Genomic DNA, 10741 nt, shown 5'->3' on the forward strand with positions numbered 1-10741 from the left:
GAAATTGATGGGTTGGAGAAGTTTGAACACAACAAATCAGAATCTGGAATATCACATGATAGTACACATGCACAACCAATCAAACTCGAGGAAATTTATGTGGAGTCACTACAAAATAACAGCTCATCTACCACGATAATTTTATCATGGGCATTATGTGTTCGTTATAAAAAGCAAAAATTTTTCACGGGCATAAGAAGCACGTGATAAATAACAATTTTCTACCACAAACAAATTTTAGCCCGTTGTAAAATAGCAATGAATGACCACGCGCAAAGTTGCATGTTGTAAATTTACTAAGCCACCATGGATAATGCTTGTGGTCAATATTGTTTGTATCCTTAACGCCTTTTTGTTATCCACCACGGGCATAATGTGTGGTAGAACTATACACGCTTAATTGAAAATTTTGGAGGAGGCGGGACACCAAAATTTTGCAAAATTTCAAACTAGGTAATTATCTGTATTATTTAAGAAAAACAAACTGAAACAATAACTGTGTAGAACCAGATATACACCACACCCCATCCATCGTGCAAAACTAGACCAGTAAAAGAAATCGAAGTTGTTTTCTGAACGTATGTCTATGAAGTGCAATTAAATTCTGAAACCCACTATTCACTTCGCCCACGACGGTTTCCTCCGCAAAGGAAAAGCTATGTTGTTTATTTGGTTTATTCGATCCTCTCACGTACTTTTTTTTGTTGTTGTTGTTTTGGGTTCACTGTATTTCTGACTCTCCATTCACTAGCAAGGTTGGTTTTTGACAAAAGTTTATTATTTTCATTTTCCATCTACTTTGCAATTTGGAGTTTTATTCAATTATTTTCGAACCTTAACAATCAAACGCTCTCATATTTTGTTTTTAGGTATGCTAGGTTGTATCAACAAAACTTCCATCTATTTACTCCTCTTATGTTAAATGATTCTCTATAATTTAGGTTTGATTTTTATGCTTCAGGATTCGTAGTTTACAATATATTCTTTTAAATTTCTAGGTTAAGTATTGGCTGATAATGCTTTCTCCGATTGAGTTGGCTGGCGCAGAGACCAAATTGGAGCGGTGCTCCTTGTGGAGGAATCTGGTAGAATTCTTTTTGCGTAAATTTTCTTTCTTCAGTCCTTTTATTTTATTTTAATTAATTATCTTTGCTTTCTTAAATATTTTGTGTTGCTCAGTTTCAATAGTTAGTGAATTTTCTCCATTTAATAAGCTTGCTCGCATTAAAATTAATGGGATATATAGTTGATATGTACTTGGGTTTTTTTAATTATTATTTTATTTTTATATTAGTGAAATCGATGAGTTTGTAAATTGAATTTGTACATGATGCTCTTGAGACATGAGTTTTCTTTCAAAGCTTTATATATGAATAAACTTTATGATATTAGATTTATTGATGTTCCAGTAATTGGATGGGACTGTTTAAAACTATCAGTTTTGTTATGCTTCGTTTTTATTAGATAAATTAGATTTTATTTTGATCTATGTGCTTATGTCTATACAGATAAAGAGAGCAATTAGTGAGGTTCAAGCATTAGGAGCAGTATTTCATTCTCAAAGGACTTCATTTGGAGGTGTCCAAAGAAAAGTGAAGTCTTTCAAGTGACAATTTCTTGTTATTAGATGCCTATTTGGTGATTCATACGTAGTTTAAATCATGGGTGGTGTTGTTAACTTTGCACATCTTGTAATACAATTTGGTATTCTTAGTATAAATCATTGGTGGTGTTGTTAGCTTTGTACATCTTGTAACACATTTTGACTATATGATTATTCATGAAATATTGTATTATAGTAAATGTGCAATTTTGTTGTTTCTTTATATATTTTTAATTAATTAATTTTTTTTTTTTTAGAAAACATTTTATAACAAGCATTGATTGTGGTCAATTAGTAATCTACAATGGTCGTAGTGCGTGGTGTTTAACTCTAATCGATCACGGGCACTGTCTATCATTATTATGTAATAAACAACGTGCATTGCCCGTGGTAAAAGTTAGGACTTCTTATCACGTCCAGATTTAATGGGCAAATTGTCTGTGGTGGATTGCAATTTACCACGGCCATTCACCGTGGTAAATGTGGGTTTGTCTTCTAGTGAGTCCTACAACAAGGCTAAAATCTACAAAGGAAAGAAGAGGCAGCTTAATGGCAGCCTAATTCTTTGTCAAGACATTCGGCCTATACAGAAATTTTGGGTATTAAATACAAGACTGAAGTCAGCTCAAGGGAAACAAAAGCATCGATGGAAGGGACCCTATTCGATCACAAAGATTCATTCACATAGAAGGGCAATTATGAAGGATTCGACCATTGAATTAAAACACATAATTGATAAAAATCAACTCATTCCGTACCTATTGTTGCCTTATGATGCTGCTAAGGCGTGGTTTACTCTACGAGAACAAGTGGCGTGATCACTAGTCTTATTCCCTTCCGTCTAGCTATAGACATTAACTAAAGCGCTAATTGGGAGGCAACCCAATTTTTTTAACTGTTTTCTTTTTATTTTTGTTTATTTTAATTTCTAGCTTTTATTTCAATTAAAAAAAAAATCAAAAAATTACAAAACACAAAAACTAACAATTTTTTTTGGCACTCCAAAAATCTCATTCTACACTCCTCACAAATGTATTTTTCATTAATCAATATTTTAGTTCGGGTTTTATTTTGGGTTTTATTCTAATTAGATTTTTATTGTGTGATTTGCAGGTTGCATTTGGATTGATCGGCCCTAAATATCTACTAAGCGCGCCCATACGACTGAATCATGCATTCAGTAGCATTGATATGTTCGTCTCAACAAATTCATCATTTCATTCATAAGAATATTCATGGGAGTCAAATTCAACACAAACGAAAGCAAAGGACACATAACGAGCACATGGTGAGTTCAGAAATGCTTACATTGGGGTTGCTGATGAAGTCATCTGTGTTGCTTGGAGACTCCTTGATGCGTGAATTATACGCACACAAATTAAACCCTCTTTTTATCAATTGTAGTAAGTATGTAAGTAGGGATCGTTCTGGACCGGGGATTAGGAGGGATTGTTAATCACTTGGATTTGACTCAAAAACGTAAAAACAAGTTTAAAACACTATACTAGACTCAAAGAATGCAAAACTCAGAATAAGATAGATTAAGACTAAGACTAAACAAAATATGGGGGGGGGGGGGGGATTGAGGTTTGGACGAATTTAAACTAAAATGGATAGATTGTAAAGAAAACAAATTGTAAATACGAATTTGACGGAAATGAATGGATGGGAAGCTAGCTGAGGGGTTCATCTTCACACATGTTATACTTGCATACAAAATGACTTCTAATTGCTTTTCAATAAACCATGAATTCTCAACACCCCGGGTTAATTAGGTCCGTTTAAATTAACCGTCAAGTTTTCCTTAAGTTAATGAATTGGATGATTGCATACGACAACCCAAAGCATTCCCCACAAGTTCCCTACATGAATTGCATAATAGAGATACAAGCAAGAATCATTAAGTTCTTTGAAAACCATAAGTGTTGACGAGGCATTCGTTACTATGATTGCATGAAACTGTTGGAAATGTGCCCTAAAACCAATCATATGATGATACTTTACGGACATTTCAGAAAGTTAAACTAATGTAGTTTAAATATAAAGGGCAAAGATTATTGTTTGAGCCGTCTCATATAAATGTTATATGCTTAAACGATAAGTCCAAGGAATATGTGATTGGAAGAATGCGATCTAAAGAAGTTAGATTCATGAGACCATTCTTTCGTTGACACATCCTAAACGTTCCTGATCATAGGATTGTCAATTAGGCATTGACAGTCCGTTAAGATCAGTACGTGCTATGTCTTCTCTCAGGGAGAGTGACTAGTCTCGAGTCATTGGTGTGTATGACATCAAGACAAGTACGTAGGTGCTCAATAGAGAATGAGTTCACTGAACACGATCAACGAAGAGTTCTCATATTCATGTCACATGAGAACTCATGGTTGGGATAATGCAAATTAGTCTTTTGACCTGAGGCATCACAGTTGTCTTGTGGTTAGGTCCTTAATCTTTGATTATGTCAAAGTCACTCCATCAGGAGGGTGTCCAAGGCATCGTTGGGGTTAAGCCACTTAGCCATGAAGGCAAGTGAATGCGCAACAAGGGATCTCTAACCTTCAAACTGTTTGAGGGAGAATACTCTATGATATGATTAAGAATCTTTGGCCAAAGTATGAATGAGATTTAGGAATTTGTTCCAAATCACATTCAAGGTAATCATATATGCACAAGACTCACATTGGATAGTAGACATGAATAAACTATCAAACCAAACAATGTGGTCAAGAGTATTGTATTAGAGAAAGACCGTATTGCATTTGTAATCCTAAAACTGAATAGGTTCTCCACCTCTTCTGATTAGCTTGGGTAACCATGACATGCTGCTAGGCATCAACCATGGTTTGTGGAAGCCCTAAAAGTGTATTATCACTAACGGGAGAATTGAAAGTAAGTTTCAATTCACAATCGATTAGAAAGAGTTTTAATCGCCCACTGCCTCGCTAAAAGGAACCTAATGGATCGTTCACCGAGTAAGGTAGAGTTTGAAGAAACAACGGAGATGAGTAAGAATAATTAAATGGTTTAATTATTTATCCAATGGCAACGATTAATTAATATGTTAATTAATCAAACGAATAAGTTCGTTAAAAGACCTCGGGATAGTTTTGGACCTTAAGGCCCAATGGGCTTCGAACGTCAAGTCCATTGACTTAAGTTGTATGACAACTTAATGAATAATGATTCACTAAGGCCCAAATAGCCCAATAAATCCCTAAGGCCGGCCATGTTAGAGAAGGAGTGGTTTTGGACTTATTTACAAGTTTGCCACTCAAATGAATTAAGGAATAAGTATGACTTAATAGCCAAAATTCATTAAGGGTTATTTTTGGGGGAAAGGATGAGAACACAAGCTCTCCTTTCTCTCTAAAATTTCGGCCAACCTTGGAGGGATCATCTAGCAATCAAACTCCTCCAAGGTCACTCATTTCTTCTTCATTATGCCTTGGTGATGAATCATTAGAGGTTCTCAATTTTGGGAACTTGGAGAAACTTTTTCATCCATCCAAATCCATGGATCTAAGATGCAAGGAATGAAGGCCCTCTCTTTGGGTGATTAGCCTTTGCTTATGCAAAGAGGAATCTACAAAGGTATTGATTTCTCAACTCACTTTGTTTTGAGTTGAGTCTTGGTTCACCTATCTACTAGGCTTTGAATTTCATGGGTAAATGTTTTGTTTTTAAGTGCATACAAGCATGATTCCGCCTTTAATTGTTAATTGCATGCTATTGATGTTGCTTAAATGAACATTTTTTTCACAAATCTTCCTTCAGAAACTTATGCCAAGAATTTACTTAACGCGATTGTTTATAAGCAACCTTCACTACTTGTGAATATAAGTTCATAACTATTAGGTGAAACTCACTTATATTCTAGCGTCATATTCATGCATGAAAATTAAGCGTGCACTCTCAATAAACATAAATAAATAGGTTATCAATCAAATAGTTAAACAAATTGAATCCACAACTTATGAAACGCAATTAGAAGTAATCAAATCATATAGCAAGCATAAACATGTATTTCGAATCCCCCCCTAGCCAAGGGGGGGTTTAGTTCCTCATACGTACAAGACAAAGAGAATTGAAATTAAACATTGTAATCGAGGAAAAGCAACACCTAAAAATTCCAACAACTCAACTTGAATTGTATGAACGTTTAGGCACTCTTCTCCTCCTCTTCGTTGTGGCACAAGGTCTAAGGATAGGTTGATGGTTGGATAGTGTTTTGGAGGGATGGGGGGTGGTGGAAATGGAAGGAGGATGCTGGAAAATGGAAGGGGGACTCACGGCTAAGGAAGGGAGAATGTGTTTTGTGTTGTGTTGTGTATGAAGGGAGGTGTGGAATGAATGACAAATGAATGAAGTGTGTGTGGTTTTTATAGGGAGAGAATGGATGGGAGAGCATGTGAATTGCAGCTAGGAATGATTAAAGGGGTGTTGCTAGGTTGGAATTGCAAGGAGGAAAGCTGAAAATGGCATAAGGGATGCACGGCACAAGGCTGTTTTGGTGCTTGAAATGCATGTGAATGCATGTGACTAGGTTGGAAAGGTGTGGAATGTGGCTGCAATATGAAAAGAATGACTAATTAATGTATGTAGGGTGCAGCTAGGTTGGAAAGGTGTGGATTGTGACTGCAATTTAGGGAAAGGAAATAGGTTTAATGCATAAATAAAAGGGCAAAGTGGCTGCAATGATGAAGAAAAGCTGGAATTGGTGTGGAAGGCATGTCAATGGTTGTGTTTGGTGTTGGAAATGCATGTGTTTGCATGTGAATGTTGTTTGTGTGAAGTGTGTGTGAATGCATGTGGATTAAAGAGTGAATGGTGGCTGCAACGATGAATACATGTGGCTGAAATGAAAGGGAAATGCAAAGGGATAGGAGTGCACGGCAAAGGTAAGCGTTTGGTGATGGGTGCATGTGTTGGCTGATTTTTGCATGGCTTTGATGGATTGTTTGATTGGGCTAGAGGTTTTGCATGGCTCAAAGGATTGTTTGATTGGGTTAGGCCCTTTGTTTTATGTCCTAAGTGCATACAAGGCCTTCAATTTCGTCCAATCGTTTTGCTCCAAGTATATGTTATCCATTCCAAGCCCAATTTTGCTCCAAAATGCTCCAAAATGCACCTTTTTGCTTCCTTAGCCATTAGGACCTAAAAACAAACGAAAATAGCTTAAACTACTAAAACAACTATGAATTAACAACATAAATGCACGAAAACAAGCTAAGTAAGTCGCCTAAATATGCTCCTATCAAATTCCCCCACACTTAGCTTTTGCTGGTCCTCGAGCAAAACAAAACAACAAAAGAACATGAAACTAGTCAAAATGAACAAAACACAACTTACACCTTCCAACAATGGTCTCATGGATTTTTAATGCACATGACATGTTAAAATTCGTTATCTCCACAGATTTTAGTCATCTTCACACTTAAGTACATTCTTAATCATAGTCACCACATACTAGTTCACAATTCAGCATTTAAAACCATGTTTTGAATGTAGTAACATGCCTTAGAGAATTTGCTCAATTCCTTACAAGATATGCACTCAATTTTCACTCAGATTTTCTAACTACACACCCTAATCTAGTCATATGTGAGAAGATTGATGTAAACATGAAAACGAACACTCACATATATGTATCACAAAGAAAGCAATTTCTGGAGTTAATAAGCATGTTTAGATATGATCTCATGAATGGAATGCTACTACTTAGACGCGAGAACCAATGACACCATATGCTCATACCAAGTTCAAACTCCACAAATTAAAACACATAACACTCAAGATTGAAGTCACGGGTTGTAATGGGGCTTGGGGCGTGTGGATAACAAAGAAGGGATATGGAAAACAAAGGTTCTTAAAGAAATAGTGAGCAAAGCACTTGAATCAACTTAGAATTCACTTTTGAATGAAAACTCAACTTTTGAACAAAAAGGGAGAATTTAGACAATTTAGGGCCAGAATTGGTGTTTTGGACCCTTTCTTCAATCACTCATTCTTACATTTTTTCAAGCTCTTTTTTCTTTCTTTCTTTCTTTTCTTTTCTGTTTTTCTTTTCTTTTGAATCTCAAAACATACTTAAGAACAAGCATTCCTTCCCCCACACTCATTTTCTTGCATAATGTAACTCAAAAGGAATTCATTTAAGTCATGCTCACTATCTTTTAAGAACAAGGGTGTGGACTGTCCTAAACTAGGCTAGGTGAGGATAATGTGGGTAAACAAAGAATAAAGGCTAAACAAGGCTCAACGGGGTTAAAACTTACAACATATACGAAATATGGGAAGTAAGGCTATTTGGCTATGGTGGCAACTTCATCTTGATATATGTTATGCAATTCAATGTCATGCTTTGAATGAAACGGATATAAGTTCTAGCATTTAGTTCTATCATGATACAATTGCATTCTAAGTAGCAACCAAGCAAGGAATAATGAGATCATGCAACAACTTTAGAAAACAAAGAATCACAGATTATAACTCTCCAAAGAAGGTAATGGCTCGAGTCTCACAGGGTTGTAGCGTTTGTTTGAGTTCCTTCCTTCAAGCATGTTACAAAAATGAATTTTTCTTTTATGATTGCATGTGAAGTCATACATTATAACCATAACCAAGCATATACCAAGAGTAAATCAAACTTTTCTCTATGTTTATAACTCTTTTTAATAGTCATGCAATTACAAACCAAATCCTTATCATTGTGTTGGAAGGTGACCTACGACACAAACACACAAAAACGACTCAAAACACTCTTTTTAGGCTTTTCAAAACATGTTTTTTCAAATTTTTATGTGATTTTCGGAGTTATAAAACAAAACATACTAAAACACTCCAAATCAGCTTAAAAACATTTTAAAACAGCAAGGAACAACACTTGAAGTTATGGGTGATAAAATCCAACGAATTTGCATCAAATACTTAGTTACCCCCCCACACTTCAATCAAACATTGTCCTCAATGTTTTAAGCCTAAATTCACACCAAACAAAAGTAAACATACAAACAGCAACTAAACATACTCAACATGGCAGAATGTATCTAACAAAGAGAAGAGTTTAGGGATGCAAATCTGGTTATGGAGTGTAAATTCCATCTTCTCCTTGGTGGTTGCATTGAGGCTTGATCTTGAGTTTTTCCACAGATTCTGACATATGGCAGGCAAGCACGAGGTGGAGGTGATGACCTGTTTCTTTGTTCAATCTTTCCAATTCGTATTGAAGAAGGTTAGAGGATAACTCAGCATATGCAGTTGTTGCGTTTGCTGACTATCCACAAGATTGATGTTTCCTCGTCACTCGTCTTAGCTGTTCTCCAAGCCGATGTGGTCCCTTCTCTGGAAGTGTATCAACCTTTGAAGATGACTACTCGAGAGCAACGCTAGGTAAGCAACCAGGGAATAGATTCCAGGTAGTTGGTTCCATATCAGAAGACTGACTCCAAGTGCCGGCTGATTGCTCACTTTACTTTGCCATGCGAGTAATAACAAGGACAAAGGAAAGGACAGGGAAAGATCATGATATGAGATACCTTTGCTTTCTCCCTTGATGATATGAGATACTTTTGCTTTTGCAGAAGCAGTGAATGAATCAGCACATATATTTGTTGCGCTTGTCTCCACATGCTTCGATCCACTGTTTCCTCTTGCCTCATCTGTACTCCAGGCATCTGGTATCTTCTTTGGGGGATACATCAATGGTTGGATATGTGTTCTCAAGAGAAGAAGAAAACTGAGCATGTTTGAGAGGTTTGGTTGCAGCTACATTTTCGGCCGAGAAGAAGAGTCATGCGTTTTTGGGTGTATGCCTTGCCATGAATGTTGATGTATATAGGAATTGTAATGGCAAGTGGCAGTGCAGATGTGGAAATGACCTCCACGCGTCTTCAGTTTTGTCAGAGAGCTTTTGACAAAGTGGTACGCGTTTTCTGAAAAGCCGGGCTTTCGGCTTTGTCACCCACGCTTATCGGCAAAAGTGTGTAGCTGCTTTCTCGGCCTCCACGCGTCTTCAACTTTGTCAGAAAGCTTTTGACAAAGTTGCACGCTTTATCTAAAAAGCCGGGATTGCGTCTGAAGAGCTGGCGAACTTTACGCCGGAAAATCCAGCTTTGAAGAGTGGTGTCTCTTCAATTCTAAATCGGTGAGTGTGTCGCCGCTCCTTTTATAGAGGTGATCGATCACCTCTAACATGCACACTTTGAAGATTGCCCAAAAATCGTCTCTGGCCCGTTGAGATTTTACTCCATCCAACCCTTCTCTTTTAACTTCTTGAAAAATGGTTAACTCTTCTAACCCATCTAACCTTTGCTTAGATTTGAGTCTCAGCAGTGATCCGGTAGCGCCTCGTCAGGGTAAGGTATGGTGCCCGTCTTTCTTATCTTCTCATGGCCCTCTTACAGGTGAAGACTCTGTGATGACGGATGCAACAACAGCTATGATAGTAGCTCGGAACCTCCTCACTCCCAAAGATAGTCAGCTGCTTTCAGGACGGTTCGATGAGTTGGCCGTTCAAGAGTCCCTAGCTCTCAGTGTTCAGTGCGCGGGCTCTGTGTCCAACATGGGCCAACGCCTACTTGCTCGCTCCCGTCAGGTTGAATCATTGATGGCAGAGGTGGAAAATCTCAAGCAAGAAATCAAACAGCTTAAGCACGAGAATAGAAGTTTGCACATGCTTGCCAATAATTATTCGACAGGCATGAAGAGGAAGCTTGATGAGATGCAAGAATCTCAAGGTCGAATTCAAAGTGACCGTCAAAGGCTTGCGTCTTTCTTCCAGAGGCACCTTTTTCCTGCATCATCCAGGGTTCCGCCAAGTATTGAGGCCTCGAATGCTCTATCTCTGATGCCTCTTGCTCTGATGCCTTCCGCTCTGATGCCTTCCTCTCCGATGCCTCTTGCTCCGATGCCTCGTAGTGGGGCTTCACGTACACAACCTTTGTGAAGGCTCCATCTTTCTCTTTCTTTGTTAGATACATTTGTAATTTCTCAAAAATCAATGAACATGCTTTGTTTTATTCAGTGCATTGGGTTGCCTCCCAAGTAGCGCTTTCTTTTACGTCTTGCAGCCGAACGAGACCTTCTTTTCTCACTTAGGACCGACAGCATGTAATGGGATCTCCTCCACCTTGTAAT

The sequence above is a fragment of a genome, unplaced genomic scaffold (genome assembly GCF_019419815.1).
Source record: "Pyrus x bretschneideri cultivar Hongxiangsu unplaced genomic scaffold, Pyrus_bretschneideri_v1 Contig107, whole genome shotgun sequence".
Taxonomy (NCBI): domain Eukaryota; kingdom Viridiplantae; phylum Streptophyta; class Magnoliopsida; order Rosales; family Rosaceae; genus Pyrus; species Pyrus x bretschneideri.